The sequence below is a fragment of the Trichomycterus rosablanca genome, chromosome 21 (genome assembly GCF_030014385.1).
Source record: "Trichomycterus rosablanca isolate fTriRos1 chromosome 21, fTriRos1.hap1, whole genome shotgun sequence".
Classification (NCBI taxonomy): domain Eukaryota; kingdom Metazoa; phylum Chordata; class Actinopteri; order Siluriformes; family Trichomycteridae; genus Trichomycterus; species Trichomycterus rosablanca.
The window spans coordinates 7,188,440-7,214,125 of NC_086008.1; positions in this window are offsets into that span (position 1 = coordinate 7,188,440).

A 25,686-nucleotide genomic window follows, 5' to 3' on the forward strand; every position below is an offset into this window, starting at 1 on the left:
GTGAACGCGTGCCTTTAATGGCCATACTCTATGGTAACCAAGGAACATTGGGCTTTAGTGTGAGGGTGTCATTTTTTTTTTTAGCACATTTCATGACGGCTAAAGACAGGTTTGTAGGCTATATGTTAAACTGCTGATTAGTCTGCATGAGAAGTGTAAACTGTTTAGCTCAGGAGCATAGTAGTAAGCTTATAATTAAAGGATGACTTGCTGTTTGGAACAAATTGATAGCTTTTTGTGTTATTGCCACAGAAATCATAGTGCAAACTTGTGCAGTCTCCACAATATTCGTCAGCAAGTACTGCTGTTAGAAGAGCACCTGACCACAATGCAAGGATTAATTACTGCTTCTAAATGTATGCTTTTGTTTATATAGTTTGTCAAATGCTGCACCCCATCACATTGATGAAACAACTGCAAATTGTCTACTTAGTGACAACTTTGAGCAAGCCACAATCTTGCATCATGAATCTTACCTCATGGTAGAACGTGCAGGCTTTGTGTCTGCTTTGTTGAAAACGCAAACTGGCTGCACCCCATTAATAAAAGCCGCTGAGCACAGTGTTAATTGTTCCCATGCATGGGGCCCAGAAAATCCGATAAATCAACGGGCTAATTGCAACAAATTGTGTCCTGACATTAAGCTATGATTCCACACCAACAAATATTCATCAACATTGTGAGCAGCCCATAAAACACAAAGCTGGCCATTTCCCAATCTCCCATATATATTTCCCATCACAATCTTGCCATTAGTCATCTATATCGTTTATAATAACTGATGGAATAGAATTGCTGTATGGACTAAGGCCAACGGTGTGCTAAAAGTGGGCTGAGCAAGAGCTAAAAGATGCCTCATAAGCTCAATTTGGTCCCTTAAGACTGATTTTATTCTCCACTAAAAATTCTACAAAATATATTTTTCTAGGGCAACAGTTCAGATAAGCCAATCTGCTCTGATGTAGCTATTTTATTTGTGAAATATCTGTAGTAACCTATTCACTTTTTAAGCTTTGGTAACATGGGTTAAAAAAATAACTTACAACGCTGTTCTCCAGTGTGCATCAAAGGCTAAATATGTCTCAGCAAAGGTCAGGGCTCTGATTTGTTATGGGATTGTTTGCAAAGAATTTTGATTCTCTGCATTGATCAGTTTTACACCCATGACACGCGTAGAAATCAATGCCATATCCAAAATAGCCCTCCCACGATATAGGAAGAGAGAAAATGCGATGATAAATCCTGCGCCATGCCATGTTGTGCCCCCTCCACCCCCTGGACATGAGCCAGCCGATAGATCATAGTACACTGCCCATGCTGTTTGGGTGCAGAAATAAAATCCCTCCCACATGCTAACACTTCTCAGCATTGATGGCTTATTACTGGTTACTGTGATTTGGCTGGATGTGTTCAAGGATCTCCTGTGCCGAGGAAAAGGTCAGCAGCTTTTAGCCGCGGCTCTGCTGGAATACTAATACTGTCCTTATTCAAATCATCCGCTACAGTGCTTATTAAATAGATGGGCTGCTGTGCTTTAATTTAATAGTGCCGACGAGAGGCCGCAGCTGCAGGGTGGGCTGGATTAGGTGCTTCTGGACCCAGAGTTCAAGCAGAAGAGCCTCTGCTTTTGGGAGGTGGAATTCTGTTAAATTAAATAATGATAGCAGCTCACATCCAACAAGAACACAAACACTACAAACCATGGGAATTTTGTAATACATACTTTTTGCTTCTCTCTCATCCTTTTTTTACTCCCTCTCTCCCTTTGCACAAACGTTACAAATTGATCGGCTGAGTGCTCGGCCTGGCTATTAATGCCATTTAAAGTGAGCTTGTTAAAATCGAATGTTGTGGTTCCATTGCCTTGCATTTGTAGGACAGTCTCGTACATCTCCATTTCAAGATAGTCCCCTGTCGCCGCTTTCATTTGATCAATAAGCTTGTCTCTGAAACAGGTCATAGGTTCATATCAAAAGTGAAATGTCTTAAATGTCCCTGATGCATTTTTACCACAACACATCCTCAGAAAGTGCAATACAATCAGTGGGTTTGGAGGTATTATTAGCCTTTTTTGTTAGTTTTTGCCCTTTCTTGCTCAAATAGTAAAAGTAGTTAAAAAACACAACACACATTGTTGATAATTGTTGTGTAGTTTTTTTTAATGAGTAAAGTATTTCTTTAAATTAAGTGTTGCAATGGAAAAAGTACAACATATCTATTATAGTGTGAAGATATAAAATGCACTAAAATAATATATAGATATGGGCAGTATAAAGACCTAAGTGACTTTGACAATGGGCAGATCAATATGGCCAAACGACTGGTTTGAAATATTTTTGAAACAGCAAGGGGTGCACACAGCTTAGTACCCACAGACAGTGGTCTGAGGAGGGACAAGACACAAACTGCCTACAGGTTGTTGTGTAGCCAAGAATGACTGATGCCAGAGGGCATGAAGGCTATGGTGTTTAGCACAGAAAACATTTGCTCATGCCAAAAGAGTGGGAAAAAGTTTGAAACGAGGTAAAACAGGATTCGATTCAGGCTTTACTGGCAAGGACTAAAGTGAGCTTGGTTGCTTCCATCCTTAAAAATTTTAAGTCTGTGGTTCATAAGAACAAGACCAGCCAGCAGACAATGGGACAACAAAGTTACAGATTAGCAGAGGGTGAAAAATGACTATCCACTGACCGTAATAATTGCCATGTCATTCGAATGACACTCAACAACCGTACAGTGACATTGTGATCCCCAAAAAGAATGGCAAGCTCAATGAGGGGAAAAATCAGTGAGAGAGAAAAGCCAGGCTGAGATGTATTAAAGACCATGAGGATTGGACTGTAGAGTACTATAGTAAAGTCATCTATGAGTCCATTTTTAGTTTGACTTGACAGACGCATGGTGCTTTTATAGATATAATGAGAACTTTGTACTTAAAAATTATGTCTAAGATTTTAATTTTAATTACATAAATACTAAACATGAATTAATTTCTCACATTATTAAAAAAAGATGGACACACAAAGTTTACTCTTCTCATTGACCTATTGCCTAATGCTCACAACAGTTATGTGGTGCTTTTTAATAAATTACACCTTCTTTAACCCCCAACCCGCTAATAACTGACTGTTTACAGGTAATAAGGTCATCTGGCACAGTGGGCTATAAATTTAAAACACTTACCCACACCACAATGTGTTGGGACATCGGCCATTGTGGTTGTATACAAATGTACATTATCTAAGTTTAGCTTATTGTGTTGATTTGCGTATCGTCACTTTGATTCATGTGGCTATAATGGTGGAGTAAATGTGTATTAGTAATGCTTCAGTTTTTCAAAGTTTTTCCTAAATTTGTTGTTTGAGAAGCCACTAGACTTCCTCAAGCACGGTCAAATGGTGCAGTGTGTGGGTGTGTTTGTGTATGTGTGACAGGGGATTTCAGCAAGCCTGGTGAGAACTGCTTCTGATAAACATGGCATACAGTACAGTAGGTTAAGAAAGCAGAATCTCCCGAGTGAGCTGTGGAGCTGAGATCGATACATTGCTGGAATTCCTCCTGATGTTCAGAGACAGTGATCATACAGAGCCGACATCAGGCTGCTAACACTGTCACACTGCAGTGGCTCAAACATCAGCAAAAAATATATATAAAAAGTGATCATATTTTTAAGCTGCATATTGTAATATGACTTTATAGTACAAATGGATACGTGTCTCATATTTTGATTAGGTCTGTGTTGCTTTTTAAGAAAACTCCAGGTTGGAATGGACACTACATATGACATTGCAGAGAAATACTAATTTAAACCTAATTTATAAAAAGGCTTGTGATTTGGAGGATGTAAAGTGTCCGATGGCAAGCTCTGCTTTTACTACAAAACTCTTAAACCGGTGTAAAATTGTATACTCATATATAATGTTTTAGTGCTTTTTGTTTGTGCTCCATCCTAAGTTGTAATATTTTGGATAGGGCATCAATCGTTTACTTGTCCACACACTCACACATTTATTTGCTTACTATTTTCAACACAGCACCTGAGTCTACTTATGCAGTGGATAGTTAGTACAAATGTAATTGTAAAAGAATTGCCTGAGAGTTAAATCTTGCATTTTTGTTTAATATATCCTGTGTGTTTAATAATACTGATCTAAACATCATTTTCTATTATAATGCCTTTTTGTTCAATCAGCCATTTTACTATATAGAAGATCTCAGATTGTACAATGTATTTTTTTTGCTATTGAAGTTGCAGCCCTATTGTTAGTTCCATTCTCCAAAACAAACATAGTGCTGCCTTTGTTGGAAATGTTTAAAGGAAAGTATAGCTGATATAAATGTGTCAGGATATAATTCATACCAGGAATTCCTGCTTAAGAAATTCAGGGTTGTACATTGTTCTTGGTTGCCACACTGATAATTGCTGGGATATTTCCTGTGTCTGTTGGAGTGAAAACGGTCAATTCCATTGTGTCAGTTACTTATTGTTTTAATTCTTGATCTGTGTTTGGAGTGGAGAGGCAGTGCATAATTGTTCATCTGTGATAAGAGTCTGCATTATTATAATTCCATTGTCTCGGCTTCCCTTTTTACACATTACCTTTTCCTTAGTAATTACTCCCTGTGACCCAGTTGTTTCAAATATGATTACATTTCTGTATCACTGCTGGCAGTAAAAAAGTTTAGTTAACATTGTTTGTGTATATACAAAAATACAGTATTACAAATGGTGGTGGGGGGGCTCATTGTTGTACAAAACCTAATTTAAATCAATGTAAGGAAATAAATACAATTTTACAAATTCAATTCCAAAAAAATGGTAGAAGAGGTAAAATGCAAATAATAATAAAAAAGTGATTTTCTGTTATTTGCATGAATTAAACAGTCTAAGCTGTTTGTTGATTGAAAAAAGGTATTGTAACAGTGGTATAAGTGCTTAAATGTAAAAAAGCTAATTAGTCGTATCATTAAATATTTTCATCGTACTGTTTTAAATTGAACACAATTCAAACAGATTTAGCAAATCATGCCTGTCAGTTTTGAGATCGGCACTTTTTTTCCCAACTTTAAAATTGGGGTTAAAATGTTATTAGACCAATCCGTTCATTACCCATGTAATTTTTTATTAAAGCATCAAAATCAGAATAAAATGTAGGAAATTTAGAAACCTATGGTTTAATCAGAATTGCATGTGTTCTTTTTTTTTTTTTTTTTTTTTCCCATGTCATTATCATATGATAACAATACTGACTCCTCTCTGCCACCTCACCATCCGCTAAGCCATAAATCAGAGTGACTATGTCATCATGGTGAGACACTGAGTGCTGTGGAGGCTGGTGCGCTGGTGTGAAATCACTTGACCCTTCAGCATTAACCTGTCCTTTGCCGGTCTTTACTCCATCTCTGGCCTGAGAACAAAGAGAAGTGCTATTGATTAAAGAGCCCGGTACAGCCTTTATATTTCACACAGGTTTTGCAGCTTGCGTTTCTTTAAGTTTGGGTTAATGTGTGTATAAGAAGAGGGTGACCACCAGACCTCCTGTGGGAACAGTGTTTTGTCATCCTGAGTAGCGTTTACTTTTTCTCTTTACATGCACACACACAAAGCTTGTGTTGTGGATCGATAAGCATGATAGTGATGTAGCAGGAGGAATGTGAGATCCAGAGGTTGAGCGAGTGTATACAGAAAAGGTCTAGGGGCAGCGTCCGGTCTCGTCACCCCTGTTGTGTCTGCAGGATTTTCTATTTACTCTTGGTTTGGTTCTGAAATTAAAATAGTTTTAAACCTGAAAGGCAAACATTTTTTAAATAAATCTTTGTGTACCTTGTATAAAAATAAAAGATCTATTTATGAATAGCACTTTATAAATTAGGTACATGATTTAACAGGGTAATATAATAAAATGTAGAGAAAGTCCAGAGGGTTTATTATATATGCACCTACAATTGTTTTTATAAAAGTATACATTAGTGTAATAGGTGGTATTTCAGATAAAACTAATGTATTTTCCTGAATAAATTAGCTATAGATATTACATATGACACTTTGTTTAATCCCATGGTAGCATATTTTTTTTTTCTTGTTAGCTATTATGTGGTAGTTAAATATTAGCTTCACACTGAACATTTGCTTAATTTTTATAAGAAACATCTAGTCCTCAATGTGCAGTACATCCATATTAGATAAAGTTGTGGTCACAGTACAGTTTTTACTCTACGTGTTTGTGTGTGTGATGGAGAAAGTAAAACGAAACGAGTGTTGTAAAGTCCGAGATTTTATTACTTCCTGCTAACATGGAAAAGTCCTTGCTAGAACAGCCATGTCTCTGTCACGTCCCAGTGGCTGGACAAATAGAGCGTGTGAGTGAGCCCCTGTCCCACATGGCCAAACAGTCCTTTATTCTTGCCGCTTTCTTTCTCCATCCCCCAAATGTATCTCACCAATTCGTCATGTTCCTCACACTGGTAAAATAATTAATTACGCCGTCCTTAGATGATTTATAGTTTTACTGACATAATTAATGATACACATCAATTTTCCTGTTTAATTGAGGGCTGCTACGGAGCAAGACTTGCACAGTTAAAGGTTTTAAACAAGAAAGCATAAAAAGGGTGCAGGCCCTCATCCTTACTTTTCTCCATTTCACTCTTTCACATGTTCCCATTGTCTTATAAACAGTGAATTCTTATAGTTTGTATACATCTTTAATCCTGTAAGTAGGTATTAGATAAACACTAGGACATGTTTTGTTGAGTGAATACATTTTCATACATCTGTACACAGACATCCTGCCCTGTACATTTATGTATATGTTCACAGCCATGTATGATTCATGCTGCTGTATGGCAGGCATATATAATTCCTCCACCACCCCCAAAGACTATGGACAACAAGGAACATGAATATTTAATTTGCTGGGAGAGAAAGTGTAGGATATTCTGTCATTCGCTGAATTTTAAACAGTCAAGCCTAGCTTATCTGAGTGGAATGCTGGGAAAATATTTCTTTTAGGTTCCTTTACAAATTTGATAGGTGTTAATTTGTCTGCTTTTTTTTTTTTTTTTTTTGGTGTTAACTTTTACATCAGCTTTTACATCCTGTCCTGAATGCAAACGTTGATATGAATATATGAATACTTTTATTATTTTTTAAACTTAAGACATTACCGATAAATGTTCTTGTGTCTAAGCTCTTTAATTATGCAATTTTAATAAAGTGTACATTTTCTGATTGTATGAGTAAATGTAACTATAAGACTTATCTCAAGTCTTTCTGATGAAAAATTGAAGACTTCAGTTTACAACCTTATGATCTCAGCCCTGTGTAAAATGCAACTCAAGCTCATCAAAACATGGGAAAACCCCCTGAGAGAATGTTTTCAATCCAGTGATCATGTACTTTAAATGACTTGCCTACTACAGGAATGTGCGAGTGTGTGCTTATGTTGGGGGGATTAGTGACCATGGTAACGGTCAGCCATCACTGTTTTGTCGACAGACATATTAAACTGACATGTATGTCTATTTTTTTCACACACTTTAAAGTGGCCCTTAAAAGTACGTTTTTTGGTCAGTGTATTTTAATTGCTTGATTGCTTTCTTTGATCAGACAGTTTGGCCATTGCCGAGGAACTCTGAGTAGAATGTGTGTTTATACGTGGATGTGCATGTTTTGACCTGCACTTAAACCAAATACGTTTGAATATTGTTTATTATTTATGTTTATTATCTGATTTACAAAATAATTAAATAATAATACATTTTGGATTCATTTTACCACCCAGAAAATCACATGTGCAAGCACAAAACATTGTATGTTAATGTAGGAATTTTGATACAACAAAGTTTACATTTCAAATAATTATGTATAAATAATTAGTATAATTATAACACCCCACCAACTACAGCTGGCTTTGTTACTGTACCACAAAGACCACGTGGAGTCTACTTTTTAATGCAGTGCTTTTTTTTTTAATTCATTTTTTTAGCCAGAGTAATTTTTTGCAAGTGGAGTTGCTTATTGTTTGAGGAAAATTACATTTACGGTAAACAGTTTTCCAATAATTATAAAGCTTAAAAAGCTTTAGTATGAATATTTTAAACAAAAACACATAGAACTACTTTACTTTAAATATTACTTTGCATTTGAATAACTTAATAAGCATGTATGATCACACCATCTTACCACCTGACATTTCTGCACCTACAAGGCAACAAAATTCTGCAATAAATTTTTGCATTAAGCAAAATTCTTTTTGGTTTTTTGGCGTTACACTGGTGGCTATTGTATTGTTATATGGTAAAACATCACATATTAATACATAATTTAAAGCAATGCTAAACTCTATGATATATACAATGCCTATCACATCACTGAACTAATTTAGGTTCACCTTCATGGGTTTTAAAAAATATATATGACTTGTTTTTAACATTTCCAAAATAAATGAAATATAAAACAGGGGTTAAATAAAGTTGTTGTGGTTGGGTGCGTACTACTGCAAGTAATCAGAGGTTGTCAGTGCACAGCACTCTTTAAGACAAAGGTAAATTTAATATCATTTTATATTATCTTTTATATATTTAAGGAAAACTGATGAAGTCGCACATTTATCATTCACTCAAACAAGCATGTTTTCGATTATCTGAAGAGAATAAACTTCACATTTGCTCAGAAGGGGGCAGCGTTGTTCCATCAGACCTAATGCGACTGCCTGTTCCAAGGATCATGTAAGCTAAAACCAGACCTTAAATCTTAGTTACTTAAATGTGGTACCTCTATGTAAGCTGATAGAAAGTCATCAGCTGGACGATGTTCTCTGCAGTTTTTGCATATATTACTCACTGCAGCACTCAGGACAATTAACTACATATATGGTGCTTATGCATAAACTGAAGTTTATGAAATGATGTAAAAAGTTTTTCATTTAGACACCAGTATGGTAGTTACATTACAGGTAACTGCATAATAATATAATGAGCCTCAGATAAAGTCGGGAATTAGAAATAGATCCTGGATTTGTTTAATGTTTTCACATATGTTCTTGTTGAAGTTGTTCTTTGTTTCAGTAAAATTTGGATCAGTTTTACTTTTTTAGTAACTGTCACATAAATATGAGTATTTGAGATGACATCAAAATATAACACATACAAAAGTGACACAAACTGAAATATCAAGAATAAAAAAAAATAGAATTGAAAAATCAATCGAAATCTAAGTTCATAATTAATAATAATAAAAATCTAAAATACTGGCTTAACTAATGTGTGGAAATGTTTCTTTATGTATGCCAATATCTATATCATACCCATGGTGCTCTTTTGTTTCTTTTGTTCATGCAACTTTGTGAAGATTTTCCAATTCCTTACGCACACACACACACACACACACACACACACACACCTACCTTTGCTACCCTTAACCCTTACTGAGTAATAGCTAGATTGTGGTGCTGGTCAGCATATTGTCACCTGGGTCCCATTAACAATATTCTTGCTTCAGCACTCAGCCCATCAGCTTCTGCCCCCACCCCAATTTCACCCGGACCCACAATTCTCACCCCAGTTCTATAAGCATTTCTTTTTATTTTTCATCAAAACGGTATGATTAGTGAAAAATATTTTTAGTGATTCTTAAGTATGTCTTTCTAAGTGGAACTCTTTAGAAGCAGATGCTCTGAGCTGGAGCGTTGTTGGAAGACAGCGGCAGCAACAGCGAGCTTTGTGAATGAACAGGGTTTAGGCTAAGAAGCCTCTGGGCAAGCGGGGCTTTGGGTCAAGGCTAACTGCAGAAGCAGCTCTTTGTCTCAGGATCCGAACTATTGAAAGGCTCTGGGGATGTCTGCATAACCATGTTCTGGCAGCTTACTTTCTTTGCTGTAACAAAACCAAGTGCATATTGTATGTTATATTAGACGTACATAGATTTTTTATGGGTTAATATATCGCTAGTTAAAAAAATAATTTAATAAGATACCAAATATTAGTGGGAATTATTTAAACGGGGCAGTGGTAGCTCAGTGGTTAAGGTACTCGACTAATATTGAAAATGTTCCGGTTCAAGCCCCAGCACCACCAAGTTGTAACTGTTGTACTGTTGCTTTGAATAAAAGCGACTGGTAAATGCTGTTAATTTATATTGAATTTGTGCAGCATTAGATATCCTTAAAGCAAAGTATTTGCATTCCAAAAATAGAAACAATTGGACAAATAATTACCCAGGGGTATCATAAAGAAGAACAGCACAGAAATTGAATATCGTGGAAAGAGGGTGCCAGTGGCATGATGGTGTATAGCCATAATTTAATATTACATTTGTATTAGGATCTGCAACTACAAGAAGCTATGTAACACTTTAAAAGCCCATAACATCTCAAAGTTTATCAAAACTTCTTTGAAATAGCTTAAAATGTACCAAGAAATCTCTAACATTGAGTATTCAGAGGATTGTATAAAGGGTTTCACTGTATAAAGGGTTTCATTGTTAACTAGTAGGAAGCTATAATCACAGTCTCTGCAGTTCTATATAGTCTGTGTGTTTGATTTTATATATATGTATATATGTAATTAATACATTTTTTTATTTTTTGATGACATTTGTGCAGCTGTTAAGGTACCAGTCTTCTGTCACTCACCTCACTCTCACCAAAGCAAATCATCATGCTATTGTAAAGTCAGTCACTTCTTATTAGACACCACTGAATTGAACCAGCGATAGATGGTGATTTTTCCATCAGGAGATGAGCGTGGTTTGTCTGAATGCATTAAACATGCTCCCATTCTCAGTTTCCCTTTCTTTCTTTATACCCTTGACTTCAGTGTCATTGTTCTGTGAGTGGTGGTGCCCGTTGTACCCCGTCCACTGAATATGACATGCACATCACGGGACATGGCAGAAAAGGCCGCCATGCAATCATCTACGTGTTATAACCTTACACCTGCCTTTGTCCGCTCCTCAGTCCACATTCATTTGTCACTTGGTGGCTTTAAACACAGAATAAAACTACATCTCACTGATTAAAGCAATGTGATGACTGCACTTGACTTTCTGTCAGCACTCCATCCGCTCACTGTTAGGCAGCTTGTATAATTCCCCATCTGTAAGTTACTTTACTTGTGGATGCAATTCACATGGCTATGTTTGAAATATACTCAAACAGAAAACGTTAGGTGAATTTAAATTAGTGGATAGGTATATAGAAATGTTAATACTGAATATGTGCATTATGCAAACAAAGGTATGTGGACACCTGCAAGTTAGTTGCACCGCCTTTCTCAAAACAATAGACATTAATTTAAAGGTTGACACCCATAAAAAGACAGGCTTATTTTGGTGTACTTCATAGTGAATTGATAGAAATGTGGTTATTTTTCTGTCAGGCGTATGATTTGTATTACTTATTGAGAAGTATATGAACATCACTAGGTTGTAATCATTTCTTTCTTCCCGTAAGTCGGGCAGATTTTGCACAAAAGCCTCTTCTGTCCTAATTTGACAGAGCGTCTTAAAACCCTAGCGGGTGAAACTCCTGTGTCAGGAGGAGAGAGTGAGGATGAATCTAGGTGTGAGCTCATCTCATCGTTGACTGGCTTGACCTTGCCCCGCTCTCAGTATCCTCCTGTGTTTGCGTTTCACCCAGCTGTAAAATTAGATGGAACGAGCCCACTGTAAATCAGAAATAGCAGACTGTACCGCCCGTTTCTGCCCGATTTCCTCAGGAGCTCCTGACCTTAGGAGTCCTTAGGCTGCTCAAAGAAAAGGTGGATCACTTATTGCATAGAATATTCAGTGACTTTGAAGAATTTGTACATTTAATATTATAAATATGCTGTGTATATTATACATAATAATACTTTATTATTAAAGAAGGTCCTGTTTTATGGAATCATATGTTATTTTGTTTGGAAACAAAACTGAATAATTGTAATGTATGAAACAGTTTCATTATGAAAACTGCTTTAATAGTTGGGTATTTTTAAAGAATAATGTGAAAAACTTAATAGCACACAGAATAGCGACAGCATTCATGCACTTGTATTAACAGTTTACTTTACATGAAATACTTTGTTTTGAAGATATTTCTATTTAAAGGACAAGTGATATTTTATTTAAAGCTTAAACTAAAAACACTGCAATTGGACTAGCTTCAAGTTGCACATTAGTGTCACAATTAATACATTATCAAGTAATTGCAATTTTTTAATCTAAACTGCATTGTTTAAAATGTGCAGAATTATTTGTCGAACTAAATAGTTCTACAATAATTCATACACTGACGAACAGACGTTTTGTTTCAATAATGAATCAATCCCTAGTTATTACTAATCCCTAGTTAGAGATGTTAATAATCTCATAGCTGGTGTCACAGGACTTCCATAGAAATTCTGGTGCTTAAACAATTCTTAGGTGGAAGTAGAGGCACCAGACCTGCAAACATGCTTTTGGCTGTTTTATATATTCAATTATTTTCTAAATGTTCACGTGACTTCAGTGGAGTTGCAAGGTAACACTGCTAGATTTTGGTGATCCTTGCCTTTTTTTTAATGGGTCTTGCATTTCTCCAATGTCTGCAATGGTGGGTTTTCTCTGGGTACTTTGGCTCCCTTTCAAAATATAAAGAAGTTGCCTTGGCTGCTTAAGATTGCCCCTAGGTGTGTATATGATACACGATAGTCAAGACCTAAGCACCATGATGGAATGCTGGGTACATAGACCAGTGCAGCTGAGGCTCTTTATTTTCTCTGCTTATTTAACATACTCACTGCTAAGTACTTGGGGTAGATACTAGGGCGACGTCTCTAACATCGTCAAAGGGTTTTTGGTTTGCGATGGTAAACGGCTACATTTCATCGTGAATGTTTAGGCGCAAATGTTCACCTTGCTTTTTTTGTATTTTAATAGCAGCGTTTGTTGTGTCGGTCCTCAGCCACAACAAAGGGATAAATACAAAGCACACTGTAGGTCTCTGTGGTAAGGCCATGGACATGACATGTGTCAGCGCATGATAAATTGGCTCAGTGTCTGTTCAATTTCGAATGCAAAGCTCTAAAGGAGGGAGGGTGAAAGTGAGAGCAAGTGTAAAAGAGGTTGTGTGGTTTTTTTGTGGTTTGTTTTGTTTTGTGTTTTCTCTTGTTTATCCAAATGTGTCTGGACCAGATAGAATGTTACTGAAGTTTTGGTGCAGACTGGTAGAAAATCTGGTTGTGTGAGGGAAATAAAAAAATGTTGAAGTGAAAAGAGCAAGATTTAAAAAAACAGCTTAGCAACGATTCTGGGTTTATGTATGAAAAATGCTTCTCCATAGGAACCAGCACACTTCCATGTCCAGGCAGTCTCACCACCTCAACTTAACATCCCGCAGGCTAAAGAAAGGAATTAAAAGAGGGAATTCAAATGAGTTTGATAAAGTGCTGGTGGTTCAGGAGATGTGCTGCTAATAATCTTCCGCAGCTAATCTGCAGTGCTGGGCTGTGAAGAGTTGGCTGTCTGACATGAGCACTGTACTGGGAAAGACACGAGGATGCAGGCCAAATCTAGCTTGTTCCACAGAAACCATACACTGTCGTGTGTGCGTGTGCGTGTGCGTGTGCGTGTGGAAAGCATCTTCTACTTCTGTTTGGTGTCTTTACAATGGGTGTGCAGGGACAAAGCTGATATTATGGTAATTGTAGTTGAATCATAGAGCAAAACGTTGGTGTGAAAAGCACTGGCAGATACACTGTGTAGCAGCTTTAAGCTATGTGTATGAACCCCCCCCATCCCAAAACTGATGAGCTTTTTTTGTGCTTCACATTCCTATAGAAGTGGGCTGGTGGCACATTTTAATGTGATGTTAATGTAAAGTAGAATACTGAAAACGCATCTTTATAAACATTGTCTTCATCTTTGATGCAATAGGTTTAGAGTAGTGATTTGTTAGCACAAATATGGAGCATAAAGGTTTGGGATAGTACAGAGTACTTGTGGTACCCAAGTGGCAACATACCAATGACTGGTGGTACTATTCTTTTTTTTTTTTTTTTTTTTTTTTTGTCAAACTCAAATGCATAATTTGAGCTCTGGTGGCTGAGCAGTTTAGTATGCTCCAACTAGGCGCATAGTATTACAGTGTTTGTCATTTTCTATCACAGCAATGGTATTTGTCTTTTTAGAGCATTTTCTTTGTCACGTTATTAATTTATATTTAGCAGCCTCATCCTCGTTCTGTCCACAATAGGATAAACATACTGGCCAGGTGAAGGTACATACTCTAGGCTGTTTAAACTATTTTAATAACTAATAATTCTAATAATATTATTATAACCATGTGTTAGCTGTCTATCAGTTATTTGCTCAGTTCTGTTAAGTACCGGTCCTGTCAAATATACATTCTCAATGCTTTTTCCTTTACTCTAAAATCCGCAAACATTTAAGGCATCATTCATGTGACAGCTACACATAGTCGGGCCCTCTGACAACAATATGCAAGGTTGCATTGCTTGCTTGAGCTTTAATTGTGGAAGTTTGTTACAGGGTGTGTGTGGGTGTCTCTCCCCATCACTTCTCTCCTCCTCGGGTCACTGGGAGCTAGAGATTTTAAGCCCAACGTCTTACCGCTATTTACCTCCCGCCGTCCACCGAGAATATTTTATATTGAAGTTATTTTACGCTCGGCTTACCGTTCTCACTTTCACTTTTCTGCGTCAAGTCTTCCTGGCTCTCCCCTCTTTTCCTATTCTTGTTTCCTATTTCTATTCTGCACTCGTACTCCTTCCATTTTAGAAAGAGCTGATGCAGAGAAAGAAGAAGAAAGATGGATAGCTGGGTTTTTTTTCCCTCTCTTGAATGAAGATTCCTTCCAATATTCTTTGGTTTGAACATTTGTCTGGTCCTGGTCTTCCTTTAATTTTGATTAGATCTTAGTTCTTTTCTTTCTGTTCAAGTTTTGAGAAAACAGTGAGTAATCTTCAGAACTTAAGAAACTCTGATCCTTTTTGTATTTTTTATTGCTTTTCTAATAATGGCCACAATGTTACACTGAATTTTAAATGAAAGTTTTTTTTTCTGTTAATATGCTTTAACTACTTGCTTGTCTGTAATTTAGCAGTTTCTCCAAGAATAGACAACAGTTAATGAGTTAGACTTTCTCCAAAATGGTATATTCCATATGCTGAATCATCATTATGAAAAAAGAAGCTGAATCTAGATTTTAATATATTACTATCTGCCACAGTGGGCTTGTATTATTATTTTGCCCTTAGTTCATCGGGGGAGGGAAAATGGATTCTGCATGATTGTATGCCAATGAACAGATTATTGTAATCAGCATTTTAATGGTTAGTCAGAAGATTTAAAATAACGTCTCTGGTGTAGTTATTCTTACATGCACTAAATCATTGAAGTAGTACCAACAAATGGGCTTATTCTTTAGTATTGTACTAAGTGATGTAGGTCAAATAGTAGAAGTAAATAACTGATGGTGTAAATGTCATCTCCTCAGTATTAGAGAAGTGAACATGATTCACAGTTCCAAAGCACTAGGTGAAAAAGTGAAACCTCTCTTTAAAGAAGTTATCTTGTGATTAAATGTTGCTTCAGTTTACCAATCAAACATGCCATACTGTACCTTTTAAATAAATATTTATGATAAAAGTCAGGAAACGGTTTAAAGGAAATGTGAACCATGTCATGAAAATAAACAGAAATACATGTTGATGATAGACCAGTGCAGCTGGCATCAGCATGTTTATAGCCCGCAGAATGATTTTAACATGAATAAAAAGTGCAATATCAGTGTTAAACAAGGAACCCAGCAAGTTCACACAGGCCACTTTACTGAAGCGACAAATGCTAAAATAATTGGGAGAAGCTCTATATACCGCAACACATTTTTTGTTCCAGTCCACCACTACATTTTATATTATGCAGTTGTGATGACTGAAATGATACAGCTCATGCACATGAACAAATGCCATTAATTATAAAGCAGGCTACCCACAGTGTTTTGACATTTCACATTCTTTGCCTGCAGACCTTGTTTCAACTTCGTTACTGTGAGGATGTCAGTAGTTGATCAGCATCAGGTATCATTTGATTTTCCAGGATTTTTTATATTTGTATTTGATTTCAGAATAAAAATTGGTTCAGGAATTTTTAACGTGTGTGTTGGGGAACCACATGGACATGGACTCTTTATAGTTTAGGTTTGTTCTATACTTTAGTGTTGCCTTAAAAAATAGGAATGGCCAGAAATTACATGAAAGAATGTAGTGTATGTTTTGAAGCATTTTATCAGCTTTAAGGTTTTCTGCTTTGCAGAAGCCATAGAGAATTTGGCTGTTTGTATAAATTAAAATAATGGTATAAAATCAAGTATGCGGTCGAATAATTCACTATTGCGAGCTCTAATAGGAGTCTAATAGCAGTCGAAAGGAATCATTCATTCATTTATATGTACAAAGTGCTCGAGTGGCTCACAATACCAGGGGTCTTCAAATCTTGGCAAAGGTGCAGAACATCCATTTAGCTACAAACTGGCCACAATAGTGCTAAAGAAAGCTAAATAGTATGCTCAAGTCTTGAACAACCATTGTGTTACTATTCAGGCAGTGTGCAGTCATGTACAGTATAGAGATTATGAAAAAAAACGTCTGTTTAAACGCAACTGCACTAAATTACATTATTAATGGCAAAATAAATGGATTTGTGGACTTTTTGGTTTTCATAACACTTCTTATCTATTTATTTTTATATTTTATTTAATTTTTTAAGCCCATAAACATGCTGTTAGGTTTTTACTCGGAAGTCATTTAAAGTCCTGTCCCTTGAGCTTATAGAAAAAATACCACAAGTATATGGACGTAAGTGTAACTAACATCTAACACATGCCATTTTATATCTGCCATGCTATGTTAGCACAGAGCTAATAGCCTTACTCATAAAGTCCCACTTTTAAATGGAATAATAGAACTATTATTATGCAATGATGAATTGAACCACAATCACAATCAACCATCCACAATAAGTGCATCATTTTGTATCAAGTCTTACTTTCACGTTCTGGCGGATTTAAAAGTTCAGTTGGAGAAACTTACTGTCTGTTATGCTTTGATATTTGTTGAATGAACCCTTGCGTGTCTGAACCCTCTTAAAGCCCTACCACTATAAAAGCGACGACCACATGTTCAGTGTGATCTTGCATCTAAAATTGCATTTTTTGCTGTCATCCACGGAATGCTATGAATTCCCTAGAACTTCATGAGGTTGGTGAAAGAATCCTAAAAATATGCTTGCGTTTCCAATACCTCTTTCCCCCCCCCTAAAGTTCAGCTCTCAAACAGGCCTCGGGTGAATGTTCTCTTCTAAACAGCACCGCCAACGCTTTTGAAGAGATATTAGAGAAGCAAATGAAAGGACAAAGATGTGCTATGGAATACAAAAGTTAATAATACTGGGGTTTGATGAATGGCCCAGCAAATGCTTCTTGATTTGGCCCTAAATTGCATGGCTCTGCACCATCTTAATTTATTCATTTCCTCGTTGACTATGCAAGGACTTGGCAATCCAGAGGACACCGTTGGTAATATATGGTAAATAATGCACGTTAAGACTACACCTGTCCACTCTGTACAGTATGTCCTCGTAGATTCCGCCTCGTCCTCCTGTCCTTCTCCTCAGCCATCATTGCATGCCTTCCCAAATGTTAGCCAGCGGGAAGACAAGCTTGAGGCAGTATAGAAGCTCTCACATATCTTTTTATTGCCACATACATCAAGCGTGTTGAGACATCCAAAAGAGACTGCGTGATCCGCGCCGATCCATTAATCATCATTCATTGTATGTTAATAAATTCAGAATTTTCCCCATTTACCATGCGGCCCGTTCGCACGTAGCAGCAACACAACCTTTCCAGAGCCCATAAATCACACACCCCGAGTCATTTGACAGAGCAGCCTAAACACAGTGCTCCAGTCAGTCCCGCGGGCACAAACACATGATCTAATAGGCCTGCATCAGACCTGCAAGACGTGCAGCCTATGGTAGAGCCTGGCATGTGCCACCGACAGGAGCGCTCAGAGAACGAGCTGATCCGGGAAATGAATTTAAGCCGAAGGCCTTGTCTTTCTTTCAGACTGGAGGCTGTCTTGGCTTGTGTATCGTACTGAGAAGAAGTCTTGGCTCATGGTATTCAATGAAACGCAGGATCTTATTAGGTTTTATTTCCATGTTACCATCTGCAGCAGTGGTCCGCATCCAGTCGACAACAGCATTTTTAAAATAGAATCTCAAACCACAGTGAGGAAAAGTTGGAAGCAATTCTTGGCCAAAAAAGTGTAGTTTGAGCCTTTCAAAACATTTCAGGTTTATCAGTTAGGGACCTGCTGCAGGCAGTTATATATGACAGTTAATTACTGCCTGCGGTCCAGCGGGAGCACGCTTTTGTCTTCATTTGGCAGCTGATCAAAAAACATCACCTGAAATCATGAAAGCTATTCAAATCCTGGCAGATAGATTTGTACTAGTCATTTTCATGCACTGATCATTTAAGTAGTTTAGTTTGTACGTACTTTGGAAGAATATGTTTAGCAAAACCCAGAATTGCAGTCTAAATAGAAATGATTTCTAACAACATGTTCTGCAGTGTGTGCCAACATAATATAGCCCACAATTCATTGTAGATGCACATTCATTTGCTTCTAACCTGGATTATCTGTTTTGAATCATTTTGCTTTGAGAAAGCATCTATATTGTCCCGTCATTTCTTCTCCAAAACAATACCATCTCTTTTTACTTCATGAAAGAGGGTAAAAATTAAAGCTATATTCAATATGTGGAGCATTAGCTGATTAACGGATCTCTGCACAGGGACTTTTCGTAAAACCTTGAATTGTCGGTAGGGCAGTAGATGCAGCAGTAGTGTTTCACACGTGATGCTAAGTCTGTTCTATTGGGCGATTACAGAGATAATGCCATCACAAGTTAATCACTGCAGCCTACGCTAGACACACTGCCCTGCTATGCAAAGCATTCTCGTCCATGGATAATGAAAAATAGAGATGTTTTCCCGGTGGATTTTTCCTGATCCTAATCATGGTTTGATTTATTTTCTAAAGGTATGCATGCTGTTTGTTTTTGTTCACACACCATCTTAGTGGAATTGCTTAATAACTCTCTTTCTTTAAGTCACAAAGACACAAGATTCATTTTCAATAGATTTTTGCTAGTTTCCCTGCAAATGTCCTGGACAGGACAGGGTCTAATCAGCAACAGTGGACAAACCCTAATTTAATCAGCAGCCTATTACAAGTCCATGCTCGGATGTACATTAACAGTTCCATATTTTCACGTAGTTTCCCGAAAGCATAATTTACTACTGTGTAAATTGGCTGGTAAAGGAATTTGCAAGACTGGCCATAATGTAATTCATTAGATGGAGAACAGTAATGATCATTAACCTGACTGCTTTCACGTTCAGAGCAAGAGGAAGAAATTAGGAACCAATAGCCATCTACCGTATTAAGGTGTAGGAATCAATCACTATATAAACTGGTGACGGCTTCAGTGCATCTTGGCACATTTTCTTCATGAACTGTACAGGAATGTTTTGGAGGGATGAAGTAAAATTTTTCTGAAGAAAAAAAATCTTGCCCTTGGTGTTTTGATTGTGGTTATGGAGAGCACTTTTTAACATGACTCTTATGTGTTCAGCTGGGTTATGATCTGATATACTGTAGTATGACAATGACATGAAGTGTCAATATTAATACAAGAGACCACTCCAATCAAGATCAGGTGATCGGTAAGCAGAAATTATTGTATTCCATTGACCCCCAGCTGGCATTATCAGGCTGTTTCTGACAGTATTGGGTAATATAACAAGGTCAGTCGAGTACTACCTATATATTGCATCATTAAGCAAAATTTTTTGAAACATTTAATGGCGTTATACACACATCCCCACATGCTGAGATCAATATAAATGCTACATGCATCTTGTTTACCAGCGACTTTATAATGATTTATAGTAGGTAATAATAAAGTTTTTTTTATTTGAATTGTTTGAATACAAACATTTTCCTCAGACATGCAAAGTCCAATATAAAACTGGCACAACAGAACTTGGAACTGTTATTTATCACAACATCTAGTATTTGTGATACAAGTGACCCTAATACAAATTGATAAAATGAAAATATCAATATACAGTGTATCACAAAAGTGAGTACACCCCTCACATTTCTGCAAATATTTTATTATATCTTTTCATGGGACGACACTATAGACATGAAACTTGGATATAACTTAGAGTAGTCAGTGTACAACTTGTATAGCAGTGTAGATTTACTGTCTTCTGAAAATAACTCAACACACAGCCATTAATGTCTAAATAGCTGGCAACATAAGTGAGTACACCCCACAGTGAACATGTCCAAATTGTGCCTAAAGTGTCAATATTTTGTGTGACCACCATTATTATCCAGCACTGCCTTAACCCTCCTGGGCATGGAATTCACCAGAGCTGCACAGGTTGCTACTGGAATCCTCTTCCACTCCTCCATGATGACATCACGGAGCTGGTGGATGTTAGACACCTTGAACTCCTCCACCTTCCACTTGAGGATGCGCCACAGGTGCTCAATTGGGTTTAGTCCATCACCTTTACCTTCAGCTTCCTCAGCAAGGCAGTTGTCATCTTGGAGGTTGTGTTTGGGGTCGTTATCCTGTTGGAAAACTGCCATGAGGCCCAGTTTTCGAAGGGAGGGGATCATGCTCTGTTTCAGAATGTCACAGTACATGTTGGAATTCATGTTTCCCTCAATGAACTGCAGCTCCCCAGTGCCAGCAACACTCATGCAGCCCAAGACCATGATGCTACCACCACCATGCTTGACTGTAGGCAAGATACAGTTGTCTTGGTACTTCTCACCAGGGCGCCGCCACACATGCTGGACACCATCTGAGCCAAACAAGTTTATCTTGGTCTCGTCAGACCACAGGGCATTCCAGTAATCCATGTTCTTGGACTGCTTGTCTTCAGCAAACTGTTTGCTGGCTTTCTTGTACGTCAGCTTCCTTCTGGGATGACGACCATGCAGACCGAGTTGATGCAGTGTGCGGCGTATGGTCTGAGCACTGACAGGCTGACCTCCCACAGTCTTCAACCTCTGCAGCAATGCTGGCAGCACTCATGTGTCTATTTTTTAAAGCCAACCTCTAGATATGTCGCCGAACACGTGGACTCAACTTCTTTGGTCGACCCTGGCGAAGCCTCTTCCGAGTGGAACCTGTCCTGGAAAACCGCTGTATGACCTTGGCCACCATGCTGTAGCTCAGTTTCAGGGTGTTAGCAATCTTCTTATAGCCCAGGCCATCTTTGTGGAGAGCAACAATTCTATTTCTCACATCCTCAGAGAGTTCTTTGCCATGAGGTGCCATGTTGAATATCCAGTGGCCAGTATGAGAGAATTGTACCCAAAACACCAAATTTAACAGCCCTGCTCCCCATTTACACCTGGGACCTTGACACATGACACCAGGGAGGGACAACGACACATTTGGGCACAATTTGGACATGTTCACTGTGGGGTGTACTCACTTATGTTGCCAGCTATTTAGACATTAATGGCTGTGTGTTGAGTTATTTTCAGAAGACAGTAAATCTACACTGCTATACAAGCTGTACACTGACTACTCTAAGTTATATCCAAGTTTCATGTCTATAGTGTTGTCCCATGAAAAGATATAATGAAATATTTGCAGAAATGTGAGGGGTGTACTCACTTTCGTGATACACTGTATATATAATACCCAGTTCTGCCATTTAATGAAACGTGTTTAACATGGCGTAAAAAACCCAAATAAATAAATAAATACAAATTGATAACAAGCCACAAAAATGTTTGCTGGTCATATTACTTAATTGCATGATGTCTCAGTTCTGTGAAAGCACTGGTTAATGTGTTCATGCTAAGCTCAAATGTGTTATGGCTGTGGATTTGGATTGAATCCAGTAGCCTAATGAGGCAGTTTTGATGGACCCAGTCCTTCATGAATACACAGTCCTTGCGTCTTTCCTTTTCTTTCTCTCGTACCTCATCCAGGTCCTGTTCAAAATAGCTTAATAGATCTAATCACTCACTCGATTGGTCAGAGCAATCTGTCTCTTTCATTACTGAGCCTCTTGACACCAGGCAATGTGTTCTGCTGCTAATTTTTGTTGGTCTGTGGCAGCAGTGGGTTTGACTCTGTGCTGGCTTTGCCATCGTGCCCTTAACCTTGAGTCTGGTCGATGTCATTACAGAGTTGCTCAAGCCGTAAGAAGTTTTGACTTTGTCACAGTGTGCCATTCCTACGGGTACAATAAACAGCCTCTAAATAATGGCTGTAATGCATCTTTGTGTTAGATGATGATGGAAGCAGTTCTCATAAACTCTGAGGGTTAGGTGTCGGTGTAGGAGATCGGAGAAGATGTTATTCCAAGCAGTAACACTTAGGCCTTCATGTCTTTAACAAATAAAGGAGTTTTGTTTATTTAATGTATTTTAAGTTGTATTCTATGTGTAATGTTTGTTTTAGTTTGTTTTAATAAATATAATGCCGTTTTGGCCAATGAACTACACTTAGTCACTTGTAATGATAATGTGAAAATGTGTTTTTAGAGTTTTTATAAAATAAATTCTAAATTTAAAAGTAAAGATTTCTTAACAATATATTTAGACCCTTTGCTGTGGTACTCAGGGGCATTTTGTTTGCTTTAATTATCCTCGAGATGTTTCTAGTAGTAAACTGGAGTCAACCTGCTTGGTTAAGTTTGGCTCAACTGTGAATCTTTCTAAATTTGGGTATCTGGGCATGACGTTCAGGGAGACTTTGCTCAGGGAGGTAGGAAAGAAAACAGTCAGTCTAAAATAGCTTCAAAAGTCTTGTGCTGAGATTGGAGAACCTGCTGGACTCCATCGCCACCATCTCTCCAGCATTCCACAAATCAGATGTTTATGGTAGAGTAGCAAGACATATGACAGCCCCCTTGGAGTTGACGCTTAGATGTTTTCTAATGAGACAAAAACTTAACCCTTTAGACAGAACAGCAATTCACCCTGTCTAGCAAAAGACAATGAGGTTCTTATGGGGAACCGATCATTTAGATAATTCAGGTAATTTAGTAATTGTTTACCTACAAAGTTCATCTATATGGTAGATGTAGCTTATGAAATAATCAATATATTTACTTTCTGGGGGATTAAAAATGCAAAACTAGTGCTTTGACTCACAAATTATTCCTAGCTGAGATCCTGTGACTTTTTAACATTTTATTCAGTAAGTTATTCACTTATCTGTGATTCTTTGTTTTTCTTTGAACCGACACTGTTGTGGAATAACATTTTTTCCTCTCTGAGCAGAGAAGCTGGATTTAGTTCTTGTCAGTTTTGCAGCTTGGTTGTAGTAACCTTTACTTGCAAAATAAAACTGTGTTGCCTTGTGATCAGATTAAAGGAATGTGCACAGAATCAAGCTCCTCTACAGCGGTTTCAGATTCTCTTAAAACTGAACTGATTTTCTGCCTTTATATTTTGCAAAGCACAAATAAACCTTTAGCCATTCATTTTCTCTTAGCTTTTTGTGAAGGTGGCTGCGGTTCCCTGGAGAAGATGCATGGGCTTGATCTCAAATGCCACAGAAGAGGTGATCAAGTACACTCTATCCTCGCGTACTCGCCTCATTATCCCTCGATGCTAACAGCCCCTTTAAGTCGCGCCATTCTTAAAGAGCAGGTAATGGCAGAAAGGGGTAAAGGGATGCAGAATTAAGCCATTTTACACCAAAGGGTAATTCGGTTTGATAAATGTGCCGTCATGGCTAACTAATAATACATGGTTTAAAAAGGGAAGGTGGTGAACGTTGCAGTGGCTCCAGAAAAAGTGGCATCGTTATTAATGGGGCCGGCCACAGTATGTCTCACACAGGGTTACAGCACAAGGTCAAAGCGCATTTCAGTGAATTAAAAGCCATTTTGAGCTATGGCACTCCTAATCAACTCGGACCTAAAGGTGCATAGCTCAGGTATAATGAGGCACCAATGAATTTAAATAAACAGGGTGAATATGGTGATTTATAAAGGCAATGTGCTAGCCTCATAGCTCGTTAGCAATGACTGATACTCTTTAGTCTTTTAAGCTCCTTTACCCACAGGATTCAAGCTTTTAACCAAATAATATCCTGCTTTATTGTCAACTGTGCATTCCGCAAGAGACACTTATCCTAGTCATTATGAAAAGTGGCAACACAATACCAAAGTATAGCTAATGTATGCCATCTTAATAAATTATTATCTACCCTCTTCCCTTGTACTACTAAGTCTTTTGTTAGACTTTGGAAGTGGGTGAATACATCTTCATATTTTTTCCCGTTTTCAGCTCTATTTTTCTACTTAAAAATCTTAAATCCTTGATTGGAAAAATGTTTTGCATTTCAAGGATTTTTTTTAACTTAAACTGATGGTGGGGGTTTATCACATGATGATTGTATATATAAATTATAAATTATAATCCTTCTGTGCAAGGTGGATAGGGCTTATTTAAGAACACTTAGTACTGTATTATTATGCTGATTAAGAACTTTCTGGAAGAATGATGTTTGATGGTAACCCACTCTTTTCACCGAGTGAGAATTAATTCCAGCAGTCGATCCTGCTGACAGCAAGTATGAATGAATTTTTCCCCTCCTTTAACTCTCCTTCTTTTTTAAACAACTATTGATCTATCTTAGTGCAATTACCGAGGTGCTTTTAGCCCTGTGCTAGGCACCATAGCTTAGGCTAATGACCCTGCTAGCTTAGCCGTAGGCATTAGCAGTGTGGAGCGCTGAGGCATGCCACCCGCTGCCTCTGTTAGGGCATGCCAGCGCATTAGTGACTTCATTAGACTCTTTGTTGGCCAGCCTGCCTTTTGTATCGCCCTGGAAGGAGAGCCGGGCCGGGCTGTGTCTTCATGCAGCTTTTCTTCAGGCTCACTGTGGATCAGTGCTCCTGCATTGCACTGCTTTGACTTTCATTTATTCTTTCTTGTATCTTTTGTAGGCACTTTTTAGTCTGAAAGCTGGGGTGTGGAAGACCATGAAAGTTCATATAAGAAACACGTTTTAAGAAGCCAGCAAGCAATGATTGCAATGCCATTTGGTGCACTGTACTCGATAACTAATAATATATTGTGTGTGAAATTAAAAAGCACTTTAAGTTTATATTAACAATTGAGACAGCAGTATGAATATTTAAAATGTCATTGCTGGGTGCTTCAAGTATGATGAGTGTTTAGTTGTTTTATGTATAGTTTTTTTATGTTATAAAATGTGTTGTAGCACATCATTTGTTGTAAATATGTACAGGTACATGTACACAAGTGCTAATATCTTGAGCTTGAATCTCTTATCAACCTGGCTGGGTGTCACACAGACAGCGTTTTTCTGTCTCTGTTTGATGGAGGGAGGCCAATAGGGTTTCTTATTGCTGCTGCAGACACAACCTCTGCTGGCCAGTTAAGGCACCTGCACAAGTGTGGGAGAGGGTGCTTGATAGTCTGCGGCACTCCTCGGTCAGGGCAGCCGCCATAAGCATGGTCAGCATTGTCCTCATTCAACCAAGCTTTATAGTAAAATGCACAACAAAGAAGTCTTTGTTCCAAAATTGTCACCTAAATGTGAAAACAAGCTTT